This window comes from Coturnix japonica, chromosome 6, assembly GCF_054131305.1.
Source record: "Coturnix japonica strain WE chromosome 6, WE-NBRP24, whole genome shotgun sequence".
Classification (NCBI taxonomy): Eukaryota; Metazoa; Chordata; class Aves; order Galliformes; family Phasianidae; genus Coturnix; species Coturnix japonica.
The window spans coordinates 35,580,804-35,606,519 of NC_140668.1; the positions used below are offsets into that span (position 1 = coordinate 35,580,804).

The following is a 25,716-nucleotide window of genomic DNA, read 5'->3' on the forward strand; positions in this document are numbered from 1 at the left end:
TCTTAGAGATCCTTTATATTTTTGGTCAAGGAACAGCATCACAAATTAATTTTTTCTTAAGCTCAGCTCTGATCCATACATTGTTCTGATGAGACCAAGGGCAACTATAATCCAGCCCACTGAAATCTCCCAATTTTGCACACAACCTTTGTTTGTGGGCTCTCCTATTCTATTTTCACCCAGCTTTTTCCTAGACTGAAAACAACCATCAGCAAGTCAGCATCCCACGCTACATCCCAGCAGCCAATTTGTGTGCTACCAGTTAGCACAGAGAGAAAAACATCTCTCTGCCAAATGTACCCTAAACTGCATCTTGCTAAACGTCAAGCACCGGTGGTGAATTAATTGCCCTGACATACAGATGGAACACTGGACATATTTGAGAGTGCTGCTAGCACTTTTTGCCTTCTCTGAGGTCCACAACCAGTGTCCAAATGGATGTCAAGGGAGGGCCATCTATTCTTTAAATGTAAGCTGTTTTTTATTGTATCATGGTTTGGAACTCAATACACAAGATGTACTATGGCATTGTGAGATAGTGACAGCTGCTGAAGAAATGCTGTGTTATAAACATGCAACGATGCAGTGAACTGGCAAATCCATACGGCTGGAAAAACAAGGAGGAGGAAGAAGAAAAAAGTATTTCAGATTATTTCTGAACAAAGTAAGCACTTGGTAGTTTGCTTCAGTTTACATGCCCTAATGGCAGCTTTCATGAAACAAATGAAAAAAGGATTATGTATCACACACACACAACCACTGAGGTATATATATTTATATAAATGTGCACATCAGCTATTGCTGTTATCCTAGAGATGATCTACATGTGGCTGGAGAAGCAAAGGTGATACTGTCCTATAGCACCATACCTCTGTGTCTTACTGCACTGAGCTCTTTGGCTGAGCAAGCAGTATCTTGGCTTGTAAGAGTACCACCTCCTCCAAGTGTCCCCACTGAAACCCACATGCAGCCTCCCCCTCCCTCTTCTGTGCAGACAGATGATTTCCACACGTATATACACCAGGGAAAGATCAATCCCTCACTTTTGCGGTGTCGTAAGTTATAGAGGATTCTCTGAGTGTTAGAATAAATGAGCGTGGACAGGATGGACGGAGGACATCGCTGAGGGAGACCCTGAAACCACATGGAAATGTTTATACAGCTTAAACATCCCCTCATAATTGATGGATCTCAGCAAGCATACATGTCCATTATTTTTAGAAATGTTGATAAATCCAAGCCTATGATACATGCTACTTAGGAAAGCAACTTGTCTACTATGGCTTTTCAAGAACCTGAATGAAGAAACGGAAACTCACAGCTGTATCAGTCCACGTTTCCAAACCTGGCTGTTATAGTTTGCTTCCCACTTCTGAACATGAGATCCTAACAAAGAGGCAGTCTCACAAGTTCTGTAAGTTAACAACAACCATCCAGCTCCTTCTCAGTCCAGCTATTTTTGCTTGGATTCTGAGCATAAGATTAAAAATCCCAATTTTGCCCTGCAGGTTTGAACTTGCAGCCCAATGAGCAGATGGGAACAGGAGCTGAAGCCCATGAGTCTGCTCTTTTGTATGGCACTTTTCCATCCGCCTTTAATCAATGGCGTCTGAGAAATGAGGGCTCAACAAGAATGCAGTCCAGCGCTGGCAACATTTGCCTATGCTCCATAATCATCCTCAGATTTTTATGGAGAGTTTTCTCCCCAGTGATTTTTTCCTTGTCATTTAGTGCCACTATTTCAGATTCCCCCTTGCCGACCTGCTGGAGTGTAATCAGTGCATCTATATTGAGTATGAGAATATATTTGGAAAGCTTATTTCCAAGGGCCATTGGTGATGACTAACATTTTTACACTGCACAAAAGAAGAGAAAATAAATTTAGGAGTAGCAAATAGAGCCACTGTGTTATTTCCTTCCCTGTAAGTAAATAACTGTAGCACTTATATTCCAATTGAGGAGCTGGGTACCAAGCATCTTTGTGGGGAAGGCACTATTCAAACAGCCATAAACGTTCACCCAAGACATTGACAATGAAGGCTTAAGACAGCACAAATTATAGGGAACATGAAAGAAGCCCTGCTTCCCTTGAAGACACCACCTGTTTAAGCACCTGGGAAAAATTATTCATAGCACTTCACCACTACACAGACAATAAAGATCCTATGGAAATGTCTTTGTTTAAAATCAACACTTATGGCTCAGATTTCACAGAAGTGTATGTAAATCCTAACTGATGCAACAAATGCAAAATGACGTCTTTAAAAACATGGGCCCTGCACGCCAGGCTTCAGAGCAAGCCAAACCATTTCAGCTTTAGATTCTCCTGTTTCAGGAGCAGAGACCCAAGACCACAACTATCCTTTTGTTGGTTTTCTTTTCATCTTCATTCTGGATTGCTTCACCTCAATAAATACTTATATAAACTTCTATCCCCGAATAAGAACTGCCCTCCCCAGCCAAATAGCTATTAATCAGAAAATGGGAGCAAACCCCACTGGCATTCACCCAAAAGAGCTGCTCAGTTCCATGCCCTTGCTCAAGACACAGAAGACTGAACCCTTTAAAAGCCAGCAAACCTTCTACAGTGGGGCACTTCCCTTCTGTGCAGCTGGATAACACCTGTATGCAGCAGAGGAAAGGGGGTGGGCAGAGAGCTCAGCCACATGCAAATGCAGGTGATGAGTGTCCCTCCACCCTGCTGCCTGTACCTAACAAGCAGTCATTTCCCCATGTTATGCCCATTTTCCTTATCTGCAGAAGGCGAGCTGAAGTATTGCTCATCACACAGGATCACAAGTACAATCTAAGAGCCTTATGATGCTTCCATAGAAGTTTAAAATACTGTGTTTAAGAAGTACCGAATAACTTGATTTTGAACTATAAATTTTACCATTACCTTACACTGCTTTGATCTGTTTCAGTCTTGTTTAAAGTCCTTCTGAAACCAATTAATTGACTTCCTCCAGAGATTTCATATTGACTCTTTCATTACTGGTGCTTTTTGTGAATAAATTTTTCACCAAGGAGAAAGCTTTTGGTTATCTTTTGGTCATCTGCTTAAGTCACTGTGTGGCAAATATGTCAAATTATCCATATGAGCTCGGAAGGTGTCTCACAGCATAGGGCTGCACACCCCTTAGGTGTAAATGACTCATGTGTTACTGAATGCCAAGAAGGATGCAGTCATAGAATCACAGAAACATTAAGGTCGGAAAAGACCTCTGAGATCATCTATTCCAACCATCCACCTACCATCAAAAATGCCCACTAAAGTGAGTCTCTAAGTATCATATCTCCTTGGTTCTTGAACAGCTCCAAGGTTGGTGACTCCACCACCTCCCTGGACAGCCCATTCCAGTACCAACTATTCTGTCTTCGAACCAGACTTTTTTTTCCCCCTTATACATAAGGAATGACACTGTGGGGTAAACTGTGAGTGAAGATTCCTTGTCTCCTTCCCAGCCAGCACTGTAGTAACTCACCCTTTACCATATAGTGAAGGACTGTACTATGGTGGAGTTCACACTTTTCAAAACACTTCTTTCAGTCACATAGGAAACCTGCTAACCTTTATTTGCTTTCTAATCTCAGGAAAATACCAGGAACTGTCCTCTCCCCACCTCCCCCCCACTTCCTTTAGAGAAACCCTAACAGTTTTCACAGAAATAGGAAATGGCTGTTACCTTTAGGTTGTGGGTTTTTAGGTTATAGGCTTCTTTGTTTTCTGTTTAAAAACTCAACACTTCCATTTTTTTTTTTCTCTTTGCCTCCATCTTCCATCTCTCTCTGAACTCCCTCTTTGCTTTTGCGTATGCTTCTCACTCAGCATGCCTCAGTTATCGTGAAAGAGATGCCAGCAACCAAGACCTTGAAAGAGACAGAAGGACAAAAGGAGTACAGGCACACTCTGGTAATTTTATTACCAGAAAAGTTCTCTACTGTAAGCCCTCTCAAACACTGCTTCCCCATAAGGAGGAAAGCTGGTGAGGGGTAAGGAGAACCACCTTGTCCTGCCCAGAGCAAAATTCCAGCCTCTGAGGGCAGGGTGAGTGGGACTGTGGTGGGCTGGGGATCTGCCCATGCCAAACAGGAGATGGTATGAAAATATGACACAAGAAACTGCAGCATTTTACAATTATTTTTCATCATTATTTTTGCCTATGTAAAAATCAGTCCTTAAAATACACCAAAGAAATCACGCAGCGGTTTAATATTCCTTACAGTGCCTGTGTGGGCGATTTTCATACTCCCTGGTTGGGGATGCAATTTGCCCCAACAACCATTGTGGCTGCTTATTTTTCCAAGTGAATGAAAACACAGCTACAAGTAGAAGTTACGGCAACCACTGCCGCCTCATTTACCTCTGCAGTCAGGTTTCTACTGGTACAAGTGCTCAGTTATATACAGGAAATGCAATTGCAGGTGCAAAACTTGAAGCTCATGTTTACACCCACCAGCGGGAGGCTCACCTTCTTAAATGTATCTGTTTATGTGCAAAGCACTAGAGAAATTGCCATAATAATATCTCCAGCGCATACATGAATATTACAATGCTCCTTCTGCAGAGAGGAAAGTTAGTACAGGAGTAGAGCACATAACTCCAGGTCACAGCGGTGGAACAAAAAAGCTTGTCGGGAGTTCCAACCTCTTCCAGCTTAAGATCAAGTCTGCTTCTCCATGTTAACTTGCTTTACCAAATAATTAAAAAGCTTTCTAAAAACCCACAAGAAGCATTAGTGAAAATATTCCACACTTGTTTGCTCTAACAGTTGCCAGAAGGTCTTTCGGCCTCCTTGTCATTTTGCACTATACGACCTAAGTAACACTGATATTTTCATTTAGCTCTTTGAAGACCAATCCACTTAATGATCAGAAACCTCACACAATTTAGCAGATAACATCACTGCAGAGACTTGTTGGGAAGCTTTAATAAGTAAAATGAATACTAAAGAGGCGGGCTGGGGTGACTGCTGTGTTTTAATGCTAGATGATAAGAATCAGAGTCATACCTGCTCATTCTTGCTCGGTGATTACAAACACGGAGCATTTCAAGTGGACACAAATTTCGGGCGATCTTGTTCCAGTGACTACCTCCAACACCTGTGAGACAGGCATTATGGTAATGATGCCTGCCCTTGCTGTCACTTGTACTCATTCAAATGCTTTCTCACACAGCAGGCAAATCCTGTTACCTCTGACCCATAGGTGGGAAATGCACCATGGCCCAGTCTCAGCATCCCTCCTCCAGCCTTTCCATGGCTGAGATCAGACGACTTTTGAGCTGGAAATCACACAGGTAGGCTGCAAGGGGCTGGCACAGGGCTATGGGAGTATGAATCATAGAATGGCATGGGACCTTAAAGGTCATCTAGCTCCAAGCCCCTGCTGTGGGCAGAATGTAAAGTGCTTGTAGTGTTAGAGTGCATCCAGAGGAGGGCCAAAAATATGCTCCACGGGATGGGAAACCTCTCCAACAGGGACAGGCTGAGAGAGCTGGGGCTGTTCAGCATGGAGAACAACAGGCTCTAGGGAGAACTGAGAGCAGCCCTTCAGTACTTAAAGATGGCTGTCAGGAAGAAGGGGACAGACTCTTTAGCAGAGCCTGTTGTGACAGGACAAGGGGAAATAGTTTCAAACTAAAAGAGAGGAGATTTAGACCAGATACGAGGAAGCTGTTTTTCACAATAAAAGTGTTGAGGCACTGTCATGGCACAGGTTGCCCAGGGAGCTGGTGAAAGCCCCATCCCTGGAGACACTGAAGGTCAGGCTGGATGAGCTCTGAGAACCTCATGGAGCTGGGGGTTTCCTTGCTCATTTCAGAAGAGTTGGACTAGATGGATTTTAAAGGTCTCTTCCAGCTGAAGGGGTTCTATGATTCTATACTGACCAGATGTTAAATTTCTGGGTATGCAGAACTCCTACAGCATAGGATCCCGATCACAGCAATGGTAACACTGCCAGTGCCTGTGGTGGCACCTCACTGCAATATTCCACGTAACAAAGCAGATTAAAGGGAGCATCGTAGCATCGTGGGGTGTCAAAGGGAAAACAGTACTGCCAGTACACACAGGCAGAGAAACTCAGTGACTTGTTCAAGGTCACACAGGAAATCTGGAGGGGAACAAAGAGGAGAATCTGGTTCTTCCTAGTTCATGCCCCAACAGCTGGCCCCAGCTCAGTGACACATGGATATGTGCGTTTAGTCCCACTGCAAAATACTTCAAATTGCAAACTTCCTACTGTCCTCCAAGAGTGTTTTATTTGTGGAAACTTAAAAAAAAAAAACCCACAGTCATTCTGTAATGGCTATGAAAAGTTGTTTTCTTGTAAAATTGTAAATAGAGCAGTATTTATTTTATTGTTATAATCTTTCTGGTCCTCAGTGACAGGGTGACCCCCGTTGGTGTACGGAAATGGAGCAATTCATGAGTAATGGACCGTTTCCTGACATGCATATGCTGCAGCCCATCTTTTGTTCTCGGATCTTCAGGGACTATCTCTTATCATAGGTCTTTCCCCCTACGGAGAAATGCTTGGAGATTGCTTTAGGTAACACAGCAGTGGGTAATTGTCAAAGCCAACTTAATTTAAAGAATCTTTACAGCAGTTCTGAGTATGCCATCAGTAGACAACCACAGGGGTAAATGATTTAACTCACCTTCAAAGAGCTTTAGGCTTAGAAACATTTGGGTTTCAGACCTATCTCACAAATAGGGACCACCACCTCGTTATCATGAGCATCTGAAACTCCCACTGGAAACCACGGGGCTCTGTTTTATGATCAGTGGTCTTCGCAAGAAATATCACTTTGAGGGATGAATTCATGACCTAACAAAGAAGGTCAAACCCTTGCTGTTACCTTATGTTTCAGGGGGCGTCCACCTTTTCTACACAAACAGATGGCACTGGAACAACAGGTCTCTTTGCACAAGGCTTTGTGGATGCGCAGCTCACAGTGAGCATAAAACAAAGTAAAACCAGACTGAAAACTTTCATTACCCAGCGATGCAAGTCACAACAGCAGGGTTAAATCTGTTTCTATTTAGACAATATCTGGAACAGTGTTTTATTATACAGCCTGTAAAGCACTGCCTGTGCATGGGTGGAAAGTACATTGTCTCCTTAAATAAAGAACTGGGGCAGGATTGTTTGGCACTTTCTTTTTTCCTTCTTGTTTTTGCTTTAACCATAAACACAAAGTAACCATTTCTCCATAACATTGAACTCTTTGTGGCCTTCCTAGAAACAATATAAGTATCCAAAAATAAATAGCTACTTAGAATAAATATTAACTCAGAGACCTTTAAAATATGAAGAAAGCTGTCTCCTCAATATCGTCTCTTCCCTGATAATGCAAAAGCCACCCCATGGGGTTTAATATCCAGGGATTTCAAGGCTTCAGGGTGTCTTATGATGCTCACTCCCTGCAGGCTGAATGCCAGGCTTTGTCACTGGCTCTGTCTTAAAAGACAGAGTCCTAATCACTTTCAACTTCTGTAATTCTTTGCATTCCTTCCTAGCTAAATAACTGCCTGCCTTATAACAGTAGAAACATTTGGAGACTAAAAGAAACAAACACAAAATAATCAATTTTCAAGGTCCGCTTGCAGACGGAGGGACTGTTTATGAAACGTTCACTGCTCAGCTGCAGGAAAAAATCTTGTCTTAATAGCGAAAGGGGAAGCATGAAAATACTAGAGAGAGTTTTTGTGAGGGGGTTGGTGTGGGCATTAAAAATCTCCTGCTCCACAGTTCAGATGATTGGCTTTTCCCATCCACATGTAACACAAGGAAATGGGCATTTTAAGCTCTGCAGAGTGAGGATCAAGGGCTACTACCTCTCACACAAAGCAGAATGGGTTTTCTGTCCCCCAGGGTGTGGGTTCAGCTGGTAAAACATCCCCAGCTTCAGCCTGGACAGACCAAGCAGTGATTGCAGCACCACCTTGGCAGCAGTGTTCACCCCTCCTACCAAGTGCCTCTCTCGGACAGGTTCTAGTTTCTGAAACAAGGACTCCTGCTGGGTTCTGACTCATCACTTCTGCAGATTTCCCATTAATAGAGGACAAGAGACTGACCTTTCAAGCCAGGGTCCATTCCTGGTTTCCCCGCTTTTGACACCACAGATAGAAGAGTTCTTGGAGCAGTGGTACCCGTCACAAAGGACTGCCACAAGATGGAAATTCTTCTGGTTAAAGCCTTATCACTTCAGCAGTACTGACCATGCTTCTGATCATAGCCAGTCATTTCTCTCCAAGCACAGCCTCCAGCCCATCAGCTCAGAGGTTCCGTATTTTGTTAGCCTTATCACCTCTTGGATCTGGATTTTATCTTTATCTTCTGTGGTAACATTCTAAGAATTAGAGGAGGAAAAAAAAAGAAAAGAAGAGCTTTTATAGGCTTAATTTAGAAGTAAGACTTGCTTTTCAATTCCAGTTAAATAATTCATTTAAATCTTGCCAAAGATGCTGGAAAACTAATGTGTACAGATGAGAAGCAACCTTTCTAAAAATATGAATGGAAAACATCCAGTCTTTCCTGTTATGTTTATAGTTTTCCCTTACAGCATAGCATTAAAATTACAAGCTCTCATGTGGTATAATTTGGTTACATCCCCTAAAGACACAGGAAAGTAGTCCCAGAGGAACTCTACCCCAGTGAGAACTGAAGGCGCTGAGTACATGGCTCAGGAACATCTCTTTTTTGATTACTAGTGAGTGGGAATACTGGTTTCTTGCCTAGACCTCCCGTCCCATATATGTGTAGATGGAACCAGATGGGGTAGCCCAGATCACAGGTCTCTCTTGCAAAGGAAATCCGTTTGTCTGGGTTTTAAGGTCTGTCACCTTTACCCACACTCAGCTCTGAGAGCAAAAGGCAACTGTGTCCAACTAATGATGAGGTGAGAGGACGTCCCAAATATAGGCAGCACATCCATGAGTGACAAAGACCAGAACTCATCTTCATGCATGGAGACCACAACTTTCCCCTCTTACCACTTCCAAACCAGTGAGCAAAAGTTTTCAAAAGCACTCAGCAGTGGCCTAATGCTGTTCCCCCTGGGGCTAATGCCAAAACCAGAGATGTTTGCTCAGCCTGGAGGGCTCTGGAAAGCCTTATCTGCTGATGGTGAACTGTTGAAGACCTACCTGCCTTGGGCACCTTCTCTATTCATATTCAGCTCCCTGTTATCCCTCAATTTGTAGGATCAGGGCCACACTGGTCTTACCCCACTTATCAGTGGGCAACAATCAACTCTTCATGTGCAGCAAGAGTTCATGATAAATACATTAAACATCTTAGATCCGTTAATAAGTGCACAAGCTATTAGACCCTGCTATAATGCAACAGATAAGTTCAGTGATTAACTTTAAACATACAAACAATGCCACTGATGTAATTTTAACAAAATTATGTATCTCCCCTCAATTTGAATGCTTAACATTAAGCTCATGGTTAAATGCCTGACTAATTAATTCTCTCTCTATGTAGTTTAACTCAGGCTTGTTTGGGGTCATTCAGTGCCATGTTACACAGATAAGCAAGAGTACAGCTTCTCTAAAACAATAGGCTGAAACCCGTTTGCATGCACTGAGACTCTAATGGGTGCCTCAGGCTCTGTTTTCCCATGAAATATGACCTTCAACTTCTCTCACTACGTTTATGGACAGTTTATCACTCAAGAAGCTGAACCTGCCCTTCTCAAGATATCACAGTTTCTGGACTTTGTCTCAGTGCTGGCAGGATACGGGCTGTATTACCAAGCCCTCCATGCAGAGGATTCCCAGTGCAGTCACATGGATTTCAATGGGTTGCACTGCCTCCGAGGAAAGAATCTATTCAATCTACAACATTTTTCTAGTTAATTGTGCTGTAAAGTCGCTTCATATACACAACTATAATAACTGGTTTCTAACTAATACACTTTTCAAACCACCTCTAATAGGGAATTTACATAAGTACCAGCAAGAACCAGTTTATGGTTTTCATTTCTCAGGCAAAGGAGTAAGAATCTTACCTACAGCCAGAAACAAGTCCCCCACTCCTGATATGCTTCTGGATGGATGAACCAGGTCCTGTGTGCAGGGATAAGTCCCAGCCCCGTCACCTGGCTCAGTATTACAGATGAACTGATGCAGATGAGCTGCAGACCCCTTCCCCTTGCTGAAGAGAAGAAATGCAATCCGCGCTGTGATTCTCCTTTTGCTGCAGAAAACTATGTATAAAGGCACGACCTAACCTTGTAGCCAAAGAATCAGCTCAAAAATCCAATAATTAGCTAAGGAAGCTAATTGCTGATATTCTGTTAAATAAAAAGAAAACAAAATGCTTTAATGATCCATGTTGCACGCTGCTCTAAATGTATATTCAAATAAAGCACGTACCTTATTGAACACATCCAATTCTGGGCTTCCCAGATTCAATATAAATAATTAGACCTGTCTCTCTTTAGACAAATTATCAGTAAGGAAAGCCTTAGAAATATTTTCTTGTGAAATACAGTGCTATTTCTTTAAATAAAGGGCTCTGGCAGTTCTGTGAGGCAGTTAGCTTAACACCATTAATACAGAATACAGTCTATCAGCATTTGGTGAACTCTCCGTGACCCTGGTGGAAAGTAACTACTTTAGCTTACACTTATGAAAAATATTATTAAAAATGCTTTTGAAATGTAAGCATCGTTTATAGTCAGTGTTAAGCCAGAGTGATGTTGCTGGCTCCATCAGGCATTTCACTGAAGATGGGGATCACTCGTCTTCTTCAGGGGATGCAGAGGGACTATAGGAGCTGGAAATCAGAGCTTCTCAAAGTATCTTGCTCCTCTCCCGCCACGTGAACTCACAGTTTGCTCTTTGTATTTGCTACCTATTTCTCCTTTCAGCAGAAACCTCTCTGAAATGGCCTGCATATTCAGTTTTGAAGTTCACCTGCTTTGCAACGGGGCAATGAGTATGTGCTGTGCATGAGTATGTCCTGATGAGCTAAGACATGGCCTTCAAGGGTCACAGCTCCTCCCTTGCAGAAGGGCAACCTGGTCAGGAAGGATCTCAGGGAGGAAGTCCAGGGCTGTGTCTGCTCTTCCTGCCTTGCAGAGGAGGAAATTTTAATACTTCTCTGCCAACAAAAGGCAGTAAATGGCTTCCTTTGGTCACCTACACACACACCCTCACTGTCCTCAGGATCACGTTTGCATGCTGTGGCTGTTCACCAAGTAGTACACAAGGTCACAGAATATAACAAGCCCTTAGAGAAACCACCTGAGATGGTGACTTTTGGACGTGCTGTAGCTATCTAGACCCACATGCATAGCACTGCAGGTGTCCAACTGAGATACAGGTGCTCGGCCACTCATTACCTGGAGCTCTACATGAAGCCGATAGATCAGGCACACACAGAGGACAAATGCACTTTCCCGAGGTATCTATGAGAGCACCTATCTCTCAACTGAATGCATACAGGTGCCTATCTGCCTAATTCAGCCTCTTAACTCAGGCATCTCCATTAAGCCAGACCTCAGCCCAAGCTTTAGCAGTTGCAAACTGAAATCAGGAAGCTCTCGCAAGCTCCTTATTTGTGTAATGTTCAGGAAAGACATCTGGAGACAGGAGCTGAGCCCTCAGCCTGCAACATCAGTGCTTCTGTGGATACACACACAGGGACCGCCTGTCTGAGCCCTCTGTGTCAGAAATAAGGGTTTTCTGCACTTGGAAGAGGGCCACCATTGGAAGCTGAACCTGGCCAGACCAGTTAGTAACATTCTCACGATAAACAGAGCAGTGCATTACTTGGGCCACTGGCTGATTATAATAGCTATGAAATTACCCAATTTAGTTCACCACGTCAATAAAATTTATACAAAAATACCACCAGAATCTTGGCTAACATATGGATAACTGTATGAAAGTTACCCAAGCCAATGTGACAGCCATTTAAGAGGACTAACCTCTGTCATACGGTTTTCATTTTACGTGTATGCTATACAAACACAACCACCACAAATATGTGTTACAGGCTGCCTGGGACTCACTACTGAGGTGAATTAGCACTGCAGTCTGACCTGTTGAAAAGCTTAACCTTTAACCTCCTGGGCAATGGCGGTTGCAATTTGCAAGCCATTCTTGTGTTGAGTGGCTGAAAACATACTTATTTACTTGTGTAAAGCTATAAATGAAATGGGTTGGGTGAGCTCAGCTTACTTCCCAGTTCACAGATCATGTCGCAAAACACTACCACATGTTCAGCAAGTAATTCAGCGCGAGGACAGAATGCTACTGCACCGTGACCCAAATTCATTCTTCAGAGAGAAGAGCTTCTTCCCATTCGGAGTGAACAGGAGAGAATTCTGAGTGACTTCCTTTTCAAGTAACTTCCCACTATGCTTCCAAGAAGAAAGCAATTTGAAGAGATTGTTTGAAAATAAATCATTTCCAACAAATTCTCTCCATACCCATGCTGATACGCTTCTCATTAGAAATGTATGTTTCTTCTTGCTGCCCGCTGGTGGGTCTCAGCTCTGACCTGGCTGCATTACCCAAGTAAGGTGAAGCATTCAGACACTTCTCCATTTCATCTGCAAAGGCTGCTGGCAGTGCTGCTTAGGAGGAACTGCAGAGAGAAAGTTGGGAGGTGGACGGAAATATCATTTTCCACTCTCAGGTTTTGCAAGGTTTATCACTTATCAGTTTTTTGGAAAGATGCATCATTTCAGGACATGAAGCTCTCCCTGCTGGACGTGCTCTTGTCTATCAAATGAAGCCAAATCAGGAGATAACCCAGGTTTAGCAAACTGGATGTTTTGTAATGTAGATAGCAGGATAATAACTATTTCTAGATCAAAGTCAGTGACTAGGCGTTGCTCTTGGCTTGTTGGCTTTTCTGTCTGACTGCATAACCACAGGTAGGCTTGAGTTGCAAAATTCAGATCAGAATGCAAACTCCATAATTTGAGGACTATTTAGTTGCAGAGACCTGATATGGCTCGTGGAGAAGTGAGACAGGAATAAAGATGCTCAGAACCAGGGCTGTGCATGAACTGCAGCTAGCCTGACCATGTGCTGCAGTCCTGGACCACCTTCAGCCCCAGTGCAGGTAAACTGCACCACACAGTTTTCTGAACAGATTAAAGCCACTTTTAATTTCCCTACTTACACTTACAAGTGGAAACAGACCAAAAACATTAATCTTTTAGGGTACCTATCATAAAATTCTTCCATTAAAGCAGATACTTCTGATTTTTGTTGTCTGATATTTCAGCTCTTGTTCGAATAATTCTCTCCTTTCAGGCCTTACAACAACAAAAGAAAGAAGAGTGCCCCAGTGAAGACGTAGAGAAAAGGTTCATTTCTCTCCTACTTTAAAAGATTTATGTTATCCAGAAAAAGCTCAAAAGCCCTGGATGAGCCAGGAAGGGTTAGGGAGGGATGTGAGGGAACAGCACACACTATATATCGCTGCTTTTCCTTGCTTTCACATACATACCATAGGCAGCTGCAGCCCTACAAGTTTTAGGTTAAAATATGACACCAGCCCTGGGATATATCAAGGAATATGGAAGGATGACACAATAAACAACAGGGATAGAAAAGGATGGAGCAGAACACGGGTGTATAGGCTTCACTACAGCTGTAGGCACACAGGAGTCCAGAGCTGATGCTGGTGCTGAGATTTCTCTTGGTAGCAGCAATAAAAATAACAACGCCATTCCATGATGTGTGACAACCTACTTTCCAGATATTGGTGAAAACTGCAAGACTTGTTTTTCAAAGAAGAAATTTGAATGAAAAATTTCTGGTCTAAAACTGCATTTTTAAGAAAAAGTCACCTTGGATGAGATCCACGCCACACTCTTCCACTATACTTAAAAGTTGGTTTCAGAGGTGAATATCAGCATGTGAAACAGCATTACTGTTAATGCTAGGGTCATATTTGTTGATTATGAAGAAAGCAGCACATTTGCTTTGAAGAGAGGAACCAGTATTCCCCATTGGCTGAGAGCTTGCTGTGATAGCTCTGCAGTCAGAGGCTGGCAATAATTACACCTTGGGTTTTGCGGTCATTTTGGATTGGTGTGAACATGATAAATGACATGTTTTAATTTGAACTATTGCTCAGCAGGCCTGTTCAGGTAGGCAATAATTCACTCAAGCAGGCAATAAACCTGAACAGGCAATAGCCCACACTTTGAAGTATGCCAGCAAACTCTTTAGCAACAAAATAAATATGTACATGAACTTCCGTCATAAATTGTCTTTAGTGAGGCAGACCTAGTAAGAGTTTCAGAGCTGGCTTTTCAGGTACTCATGAGTAGCAGAATGAGTCAGTGGGCAGATTCTACTACTGCATTAATTCTTTGAAGCTGGACTAACAAACTGGTCCAATGCTAGGAGGAGTCTTCTGCTCAGCGGAGGCAGAGTGACTAAGCTGGTAGGGCAGTTTTTTCCTTTTACTAACATCAGTAAATTGCCTCCTGTGAAACCACTAGCTTATAAGTGATCCTGTTCCTTTGCAGCCTACCAAAATGCAAAAAGGCAGCAGCAGTGTGCAGAGAAAGCTTGCTGCAGCTCTAAAGAGATACTGCAGGGTCCAAGCAGAGCCAACACTCAGTGCTCAGGAGACCTGCTGGCGAAGTCATGTTTGCACAACACTTTTCTTTACAGTTCTGATTTAACTGTTTACAAACCAAGCTGCATGGCAGACATTACATCACTTCTATACCACAAATGCAACGTTTTCAATCTTTGGGCAAATACATGCATTGTTGTAGTTGCTTAAACTAAGAGTTTCATGAAAATGACCCCAGACATGCTGGTAATATATTTCTGTCCCTGTGGGATGCAGTTGTAAAGGAAAGCAAAAGTGGCTTGGTTTCTTTTTCTTTTGGCTGTCACATGCTCTTATTTTCTTCTGTCAGGACCTGGATTGCTGTCACTGATTACCCTAACAGGCCTGAAGTTGGTCACTGTGAAGCTTTTTCACCTTCTGTTTATATGAACAAGGGAAAGAATTTAAAGTCAGACTTAAAAACAGAAACAGATTAAATAGAAAGAGACGGTCTGTCATCAGTAGGAGATGAGTCCCTATTCTGCTGCTGCCCAACTGTGCTCTTGTTTCAGATACCTCTAGGTGAAGTATTGTGAGATAGTTCAGCATCTGAGGCTGTCCCTGGTGCAGGATCCCCCACCTGTTTGCAGACATTTCTCCATCAAATCATCCTGGACACCAGAGCAGTACGTGCCACCATCCTGTAGCTGCTGGGAGGAGCCTCTTTGTGGTGATTCACCATGCTGGGCACAATGTTCTTTGCCTCCTCAGTGGCGACCACTTGCCTTTAGAAAGAAAAAGAAAATGCATTTCCATGCTGGGCTTTGAATCCAGATTTACATTCTTTCCCTGCATGAAGTTGCCCAGCTCTGTCACTCTGTTTTGATCCATCGCAGGAGTAAGATCCAACAGCTTCCTTCCAATGGGAACCTGGACCTGAAAGCCTTCCTTCTCCCTTCCCACACCATCTGGGAGTTAGGATTTTCCATTTTTTTGTTAAAATAGTTACTTAGAAAAGGAGGAAAGGGTTGAGGGCAGTTCACCGCGTTTATTTCACTTGGTATGTGTTTGCCTTTGCTTTAACACAGGCTTGTTTTCATGCCAAATGACAGTTCTATTTGTTCCCCCACCCCCCTTTCTTTCTTTTTTTTTCTTTTTCTTTTTTTGTGTAGCTTATGTAGAACATCTGGTTTTAAAAGTGTCGCAATTTCTAAACATATTCTAACGCTCTTGGGATCAGAATATCAACAACTGTCTATTGCGGTAAACCGCATGTCTGGAAAACATTCCTGCAAACTGAGTTCTTAAATAAACATAAAGCATCTATAACACATAATGCAAAGCAACATTCACTCATAAACTCAATATTTAGACCAGATGAGGTGCAAAATATGGTTTCCCTGGACTGAGCCACCACAATTTACAGTAACATTGATGGGCTTTCCGTTGTATACAAGAGAGGGCAGAGGTGTGGCATGCAGATTGCAGCTTTCCTTTGAGAGCTGGTTCTGCATTTAAATGGGACTTAAGTGCCATCCATAGGGGTCTGCTTCAGTTGGAGAAGGAAGACCAGGGGTTCATCCTCCCAAAAATGTCCATGGTTATTAGAAAGTAGGAATCTAAAAAGGATCTGCAAAGGACCGACACATTAGAAATGCCTATATCTGATAAGCCTGCTGATCTTGCGTAATATCTGCACCTATGCTAATTATCTGCATGTATGTATCTGAAATCCAGAGGCAATTCAGAGATAGCTTAAAGATTAAATAAACTGAATAAGATGGTGAAAGGAAAATTGCAGTAAATTGGTCTGAGTGGGAAGCTTTTGTTATTTTCAACCATTATTATTATTTATAGGGTGTGGAAAGTGGAACCATAAGCAACTTTATAGAGATATGCAGTCATACTTAAAAAAAAAATGGTTTCACTTTGAAACTCCTCTCCATGCTGGTTTCAGAAGCTGTACTTTAATGAGGAATAGCACCAAAGTGAATAATCGCTTCAAACCACTTCTTAGTATATTGGTGGCTGACAAAATTTGTTGCCTAGAAATGGAAATGCTGAAAACTCATTAAACAATTGCTATGTGCTATAAATATCTTTTGATTATTTTTTCAGATTGCTATTTCTTAAAAATATTACCTTCCTCTCCCTAGAAAGAAATCCAAATACCTCCTTCCAATTAACCCTTTAAGAATTTCCACTCTAAAGTTCATGTAAATATCTCTTACAAGGAGAAAAGATGAATATATACACCTAGGCTGATATAATTACACCCGAAGGCTACTGAGAAGTCTACTGAATCCAGCTCTTTTAGCATCTCAGAGTTAAGGTTTATCAAGTGAAAACTGAAAAATTAAGTCAGGCCTTATCATTTCATTCCCTAATATTAAAAAGGGCTGGATATTTTTTTTTTTTTTTTTTATGATTAACATCTCTAGTTATGTAAGGTAAGATAAGGGTATTAGAACATCTTGCTTCCCTGTATAAAGAAGATCATCTGAACAGCATGGAAATAAGGGCCTCCACCCTAATACCCCATTATGCAACTGAATAGATGTTTTGGCCCCAATCCTGCACATATTAGGATGAAAATACCCCCCCAGCATGTTCACCACTAGTGATACATACCATACACTGGATCTAAGCAATTGTTGAAAGACAGATTATGATTGCTTGAAGACTGCCCTGAGACTGGTGAAATTTTAGGTATCACAAAGATAAATACTCAAGTTCTATTTTACAACCCTTCCATAACAAACTCAAAATCTTGCACTGCTGGTGTGGGTTACTGGGCTGACCCAGTGTAACTGGAACTGATTCTCCGTAGATGCTCAGACAAATGGTTTCTAGAAAGCAGGCCCATTTTTAGTTTACTGGAAGCGAGCAAACTTTTAACAAATCAACCAGAGTGAAAGCGACTGAGCATTCAGCTGAACATATATCAAGCTTGAAACAACTGGGCTCTAATGCAAAGCAGATTTGTGCCAACCTGAAGGGACTTTGCCATCGTGGCACTCCCCTGGGTTTCACACCGTGACAGCCCAGCGGCTCAGAGTCTTGCTTCTGTGAGTGACACTACAGGACATGCACTGCCCGCAATTGCTATTAGCAAGCTGGTGTCACCTGTACAAAACAACTGCTTTTTGCCAAGTCTAATCACTATACTATACACTTGAGCTTCTTGAATGAGAGGTTCTCATTCAAGCGTGCAGCTTATTCAAAAACACATGCTGCATTCATTACAGCTGAATATTAACGAACACCTTGAATTCTTGGACCACTATTGGTATCAGGTCTCTTGGCTGCAGCTAGGACAGAATGCCTTATGGGAAGCTTGATGCCCAGCCAGGGCTCAGATTACAAAGCATACACAGCTTTTTTTTTTTCAATATATTGAAGAATCCACTGAATGTTACATATCATCAAAGTACTTCCTAAACACATGTGGTTCTCCAAAATGTTTACGTTGGGATTGCAATGACTCTGGAAAAATCCAGCCTTCCTTTCCCAGAAGCTACAAAACAGCAATTACTCGACTGAGGGTTGTTTTAAAGACATAACTGTTCCATAATACGTGTGTGTATATATATATATATGTATGTATAATTTTGGGAGGGAGGAGGGAATCTTTTGACAGTTTTGATAAAAGCACAAATGAAAACAGAAAAAATAAGCTCTCACACACAAAGGACAGTTTAGAGCTTAGGCTGTATCGCATCCTCCTGTTCACTCACAGTTTGAGGCAGTCACTGGTGTATTGCTACACGATCATAACTACTGGCGTTTTCCAGGAATCTGATCTATCTGTAGGTTTGTACGACCTCTGTTGCTTGAAGACTTGACAACTTTGCAAATTCTTGTGTTTCTTCACGCAGCTTTCCTGTAGAGCACCAAAAAAAGTGTGTTTTTCTTGTTTTTTTTTTGTACTTTCAGGGCTGTCAAACCATCACAAAGGTAAATAAAGGCAGAAAGGAAGCCTGTGTTTGGTAAGAGTGGAAAGCAGATCACCTGAACACTCGTTTCATGCCTTGCCTCTGAGATGGCCCTTACTCTGCACACACAGCAAACCCCCATCTTAACTGAGACTCATTACATTAACATATTTCTCAAAGCTGCATCCAATATAATATCACATTTCTCCAAATACCCCGCTTCTTCAAAGTATGTCTTTGGCATCTTCTGTTGAGTAAGCTAGAAATAAATGTTTCTGTTATTATTCCTAAAGGTGTAGTATTATTTACAGCAAAGGGTCATGAACACAGACTTCTCCCACAGCCTGGAGCCAGCATTCTCCCCAGTTTCTGTTCCACCCTACTGCAATCTATTTCCCTGACCTCAAGGATTACCTCGTGGCCTCTGCAAAGCCACCGCCTGGCCCACTGGAGAGCCCCAGTGTGGCTGTAACCTGTTGAGCAAAGGGAGAGCACTTAGGGGTGACACTGCTCACAGACAGCAACTGTGCATGGCCCAGATGTTTGCCCACACGTTAGTTCTGCAATGGGAAGCCTCTCACCCGACTGTACTTGTGGAGATCGTCCCACTGTGCTCTGCCCTGCTGAAGCTCCATCTGGAGTACTGCATTCAGGACTGGGGCCCCCAGTACAGGAAGGATGTTGGAGTGGCTTTAAACTAAAAGAAGGGAGATTGAGGTTCAACGTCAGGAAGAAATTCTTTACTCAGAGGGCGGTGAGGCTGTGGCACTCTGCCCAAAGTTGTGGGTGCCCCATCTCTGGAGGCATTCAAGGTCAGGGTGGACGGGGCCCTGAGTGGCCTCATCTGGTGGGTGGCAACCAGCCCATTGGGGTTGGAATAGGTGATCCTTAAGGTCTCTTCCAATCTAAACTGTTCTATGATTCATCCAAATCCTTGGTGTGTGCTCAGCCTGCATTTAAAGGGAGCCGGGTCCCCAGCTTTGACACACGGCAGAAGGCTGGTATCAGCCCAGCCCCAGTATTGAACTGAAATACACCTTGATATAAGTGAGCAGGGGAAGTGCCTCTAAAAAACACAGCTTGTGGATTTTGCATAGGACTGGGCAAAAAACTTCCTTCTGTTTTTATAAATATTGACAAAAGGAAACAGGAAGATAGGTCTGTCCATAAAGAAGAGGTCTATTAACCATAATGCTGCTTCATTCAAGTGATAGTTTTATCTCTGTATTAAAACAAAAAGGGTAATGCCAGATATTACTTTTTTTTTTTTTTAATCTTGATAGTTCTAAACCTCATAAAGTATTAGTATCTGTATCAGCTATAAAAATTAACAGCTCCAGATCCTTCAGTGTTGTGTTCTCTTTATCGCCAGTTTTTCAGTTGTCTGCTCATGTACGTGTGTGTGTATGCACATGCACACACGTCCCTCCCTTTGCAAGCTGTTTGGCTGGTGATGAATAGGCTTATAATTGCTCAGCAAGGCTGTGCAGGAGGACCTGCGAGTGGCACTCCTGATTCCTTTACATCAGAGGTCACTATTGTACAGTAAGATCCTGATAGGAGACAGTGATAACATGATGAAAAAAAAACACAAACCAAAAAAAGAAAGGAAGAAAGAAAGAAAGAAAACCGGCTTTATGGCATGGATTGTTCCACAGTTAAATAATTTTCTAGGCACAAAACTGAAAAATTCTGTTTGGCATCTCAGTCCAAAACTGCCCTTTAAAAATGTTTGGGAGCCAATGTAAACACAAAACTCGCTATGCTGTTTGTATGCACTTACTCAATCTAACCTATATTAACAATTAATCTATCAAATTTCAATGTCTATAAAATCCCCCGAGGAACGAGTGCTGCTGGAAGCCTGTATCTAGAAAACAAAATCTGCAATTACTGGCATTATTTTTTGATGCAGAGTCAAATTTAAACAGAGTTTTACAGACCGGAGCACCAATTTGCATTTTCTACTGTCTAAAGGCATTGGAGTCCCTCATTAAAGCACATATACAGTGTAAATGCATACGAACTACAGGAGGCAGCCAGTACATATGGAACAGATAAAGGCCACATAACTTATTGAACCTTGTGGCCTGCTGATGTAACAAAATAAGCTTTGCAATGAGCAGTAAGATCTTAACATCAGCTCACTCTTTTGCTGGAGTGTAATAGATGATAGCTCTCCCAGGGCCAGATTTGGATCCCCATGTTTATCAGGAGTCTTACTTCAGGCTCTGGCCCTCAGTACATTGAATGAGGGATTTAGAAACGTTCATTTGTAATATCTTCTCTGCTCTCAGCAAAGTGCAGTAAGAGGCAGCTGGAAGGTTCTGTGTTCCAGCAGTTGAGGGGAAGGAGACCCTGAGAGCAGCCATATGGAATCTTTGCAGTATGGATGAGTCCTCTTCCAAACAGCTCTTTGTCAGTGTAACAGCGATTTAGACTGAACTGGCTAATCACTTAATTCTTGTCTCTTTCTGTTCCACTTCTGTAAGCTTCTTGACTGTTTGTGGTTTTTCATTTATTTAATTTATTTATTTATTTATTTATTTTAAACTCAGTCATCCCTGGATTCAAAGTCTAATCTCACTAGGATCATTAGCCATAAAATCAGCCCATGAGAGTTTGGTGTAAGGATACAGGAGAAAGTTCTTGCACACCTTAAGTCTGGCACCAACGGAATCACCCTAAATGCTGATCTAGACCACAATATGGCAAAGCTTGGAGGGAAAATCCAAGGAATCTCAAGAGGCCAAAGAGCCGCCCCTATGCATACAGTGACTGACACCTGTGCAGGTGAAGAGAATTCAGCCTCCCAGGGCAAACTCTCTACCCTTGTGCCTTGAGGAAATGCTCCTGATATAAACTGTGGCTGTGTAGCAGATCCATTAAAACAAAGAGACTTTATTGCTTGAGGAAATGTGTTTTGAATGGAAAGTACAGGTCTGAGAGGAATGGGTGGCTATTTACTATGCCGCATTTCCAGCAGCAATCTCTACACACTTTTCTTTCCTTGTTTATTTCCAGTCTTCTCTTGCGAAGTAACTCACAGCTTCAGACCTCAGCTTAGAGGAAAATATAGGCTGAAAACCTTTTGTGAAATTGTATTTCATTCCAGCATCCTAGAGGCCTGGCCTGTATTCCCTCCCCAGAAGCTGTCTACATCCTAACAGATGCTACAAAAGAGAAGGTTGCACTACAAATGCATTTACAACTTTGCATTCAGTAAATATCCACCTTCTCTCCAGCGAAAAACAGAGTATATTATAAACCCATTCCTGCTCTGGAAATGTGCTTCTTGTTCACCATGCCACACTCACATGTCTATACTGCCCATTGGAACAAAGTGACCAAACCACAGGACAAATTAAACGTAAGTACATTTGAATCCACTCATAACATAGCAGATATCTATAAAAAGCAGTTTCTAATTTTCCATTTTCAGAAATCTGCAGGGAATGAGAAGTGCGTTTTGAGATTATGCACAAATGGGAAGCTCTGAAAATCTTGCAAATACTGAAATTGATGTAGATGGCTCTTCTGGGCAAATAACATCTCCAGAGAAAAGACAGAAGCTCAGTGGCAGTTGCCTAAGGTAAGAAGGGCTGAATAAAAAGGATTCCTCATCCTGGCAGTGAAAGAAATACAAGTCAAATGAGATCTAATCCAGCTCAGGAGTTCAGGCAGGTCAGTCTCAAGCCCAGACGAGAAAGAAAAGGTCATGGTCACCAGTGGCATAAGCAGATAAAAAGATCCAATGACAGCATGGAGACATGCTCCCACTGAGTAAACAGAGCAAGGTCACACAGTTCTCAGCTCTCCTACAGCTGTGGCAATGTCACGGACTAGGAAGGAACACAGTGGAGCCCTGCTGAAAACATCAAGTCACCATCTGATGGTATTCTCCAAACCATCTCCCATTCTGACACACCAAGAGGATGATTTGGTGAAAGAGGATCAATCATCCACAATACAGGGATGCGTGTTAGTTCACAAATAAGAGGAACTCATTTTTCACTTCCGTGGTGCTTTCCAGACTGTGGGCAGCAGTCAAGAGCCCCTTGTTTCTAAACTCAATGAATCTCTTTTGGTTTAGGAGATGAGACCTAAAATCTTTTGGATCAACTACAGTTTTAACTCAGTTCATTCTTTTCTTGTTTGTTTGTTTTCATAACATACAACCTGCTAATACTTCTTCCAAGGAACTACTGAGATGCACAGACTGATCATAAATCTCTGATAAGAACCTGTGGTCTAACCACTGCCAGCACCGGTTCAATCCCGATCCCCTTCATCTTCCAAAGGTTGATACACCTCATTCCATTTTGTTTATTATGTCTCCGACTTCTTAAAGGAAAATCTAAAATCAAGGGTTCTTTGTGATTCCTGCTCACAGAATGTGAGTCTCAGTATCATTCGACACATGAGAGAAATAGAGATCTTTCTCTCCTTGAGGAACAGATCTCAGGAAAATAAAGACCTACAAGAGAATTCTCAAAGTTCAATATCATACCATTACATATTTCTTTCTTTCTTTTCTTTTTTTTTTTTTTTTTCATCTAATCCTCTGTACAACAGGTCATAAAGTTTTAAAAGGGGTTATGCATTTTCTATAAAGTCCTGTAATGGCACGTTCCCCATTAAGCCTTAATTCTATAACCTGTTCTGTATTTCCATGCTTCCCTGTAGCATCTCAGTAATGCATCCTCAAGATGAAACATACTACTGAAATGTTAAAATAGTTTCAAAGTCTTTATTTAATAAGTTTCTACCATTAAAGGATAGGAATTATATGAGAAGTTTGCTGCATAACGCATAAGAAAACAATTATTTAGATAAAGAAGATCTGAACGGCTTATATATTCCTTGTTCTTCAACCCATTACATGACATCATTTTAATATAAAAGTACTTTGTAATTATGATGCCTTCCCTGATAATTCTTTGTTGTACACCACTGGGTCTTGCTTATCTGAGCCCAGAGATCTTCCAGAGATTTTACACACACCTTAATGAAGTCCCACAAAAAGTCTTCTCAACCCCTTACTTCTGTGTGCTCCAGAAAGCATTTTCTTTCATTTCCAGATTTTAAGCTTTAATCTTTGCCTAGAGGGCAGTAAAACAGCATCTCCAGAGAACTCCAAAACCTAAATTTGCTTCTGTTACTCAGCGAAGGTCCACGGGCTTTTCCTCTGTGTCTGTAAGGCTGTGCTGAGAGGTACAGCCAAACCATAACCAACTCTGGCCAGCATGGCTTGGCATGAGCACAGCGCGGTTCGCCCCGTCTGTCTCCCCACTGACCCAACCAACCAAGTGTGAACCTGCCAGGAAAGAGCCTCCACACCATCCCCAAAGGGTTTTGTCAACCTTGCTGCCAACCAGCTGCCACCAGCGACCCACCAGCTATGAGGTAGTGTCTCCGACTTTGGGGTTGGAGATTGCAGGACTAACTCAATTAGTTAATGACGGGGCAGACACTAATGCTGAGGAGTTGCCGCTCTAGTTTCTGGGACTAACCAAGGGCTGTGAGGAAATGCTGGAAGTAAGACAAGTGCATAACTGTTCCATTGCAAAACTTCAATGTCTGTAAGATTTTCTTCCAGTGAGGTATGCAGCTGAGACGCTGCTTCATGGATCAAAAGCCACCTGGCGAGTGGAACAAGATCTCAGATAGGCAAACAGCCTGGGTGCTCCTTTCTTTTCAACTTAAAAAAATAGAAGAAATAAAAGAAAACTCAAATCCAAGCAATCTCTAGAAATCTCTCCCCATATCTCCCAAAGATCTGAAGAAAGACACGTGTCCAGTGGGACTCACCTCTCTGTTACCCAACAAAGTGTGTGAATTCTACAAGAAAATGCACTTGAAGCAGAAGTGGAGCGTTTCTTAGATCACAGCAGATAACACTGGAGTTGAAAATGTTGGAGACAACAAGAGTGGGGACAGCCCCAGCAAAGAAAAACATCTGGGCAGCAATGCTAATAAACCTGGCCTCTCATAGCTTTATATACCTCTGTTGACCCCTCTGTCAGCCAGTTGCGGTGTTAACCTTTGGGAAAGGTACGACTGGAGCCCTTTTGTACCTTGCAGCCTGTCTTCATAAATTGTAAGGGCACATCTTCTCCAGGATATGGCTTTTGTATCTTCTAGTGACACTGAACAAAAGAATTAGAAGTCAGGCAGGGAGGATAAAGATGGACAGAAGTAGGATATGGTGATAGTCTCGCCCCTCTAGAAAACTAGAAGATGTGCCAGAAAGCAAAATAATTACAAATTATGATAGTTATTTGGAGACAAGAGGATAGAACACATGCAGGAGTGTCATCCCCTCAGTATTTGGAATTACTTAATCTTGCTGGGAGACAGTAACAAAAATAATCATAGACTCACAGTTAGGGTCAGCCTAAATGTTTTCAAGTGTCCGTGCAGAAGGGCTAACCTCAGCTTGCAGACAAAGTGTTATCACTTTCTATCCGGCACTGTTTCTTGTGCACAGCTTTGGTTATGGTGAGCCACAAACTGTTCTGATTTTCTCTGTGGATGCTTGAGCCCCCCTCCCAAAGCACAGAAAGCTATGGGAGATCTCAACCAAAATCTACCCAAGTCTGAAATATGACGGAACTAATTTGCTGGAACTCCATTTGCACCAACATTCAACACTCAGAGCAGCCTTACAGCCACACACACAGGTTGTGCTGAATAACACAGCCTTCCCTTTTCCTTCAGGAAAAAAAAATGGTGAAGCAAAGGAAGGCTGCTTGTGAAAAGCATTTCATATGCAAGACAGATTAGAACATTAGTGGTGTAATAAAGTAAATAAGATGGCAATTGACCTGAGACATGTGGGGTTTACCCCGATTTTTTGTTTATGGTTGAAGGTCGTAAGCTATACAAACCTCTATTGATCAGAGTCCTCTTTGTTTAAACAGAACCTACTGTATTTATTTGTGCTGTTCCTCTAAAGTCAAACAAAAGGGGACAGTTTTAAGTAAATCTCTGCATGACACTGCTGCCATGTGGTTCATTCACTCAGTATACAGATGTTTTCAATCTGTACAGTTTGTCTTTCATATCCATATGAGATGAAGCAGGCTTGATTTAGGCTGGGAATGATGCCAAAGAGAGAAGATACATCATTAACCCTTAATAAACGACTTATGAAGCATCCCCGGTTTATTCATTAAAAGGACTCCGGGAAGGATTACCATAGCACCTGATGAGCAGTAAGAAGCCTTTACTCGTC

The 25,716-nt window shown here is 42.2% G+C and overlaps 1 protein-coding gene across 1 annotated transcript in view; it reads right to left on the reverse strand.

Annotated features, from left to right (window-relative positions):
* Positions 1 to 25,716, reverse strand: part of LOC107319375 (uncharacterized) — a 343,742-nt gene that overhangs the window by 12,760 nt on the left and 305,266 nt on the right. Inside the window, exons 10-13 of the mRNA XM_085550607.1 lie at positions 15,185 to 15,329; positions 10,022 to 10,306; positions 8,082 to 8,356; positions 3,687 to 3,870 (exon numbers count right to left, since the gene is read on the reverse strand). The gene's annotated coding sequence lies outside the window, so the exon portion shown is untranslated. The remainder of the gene's footprint in view (positions 1 to 3,686; positions 3,871 to 8,081; positions 8,357 to 10,021; positions 10,307 to 15,184; positions 15,330 to 25,716) is intronic.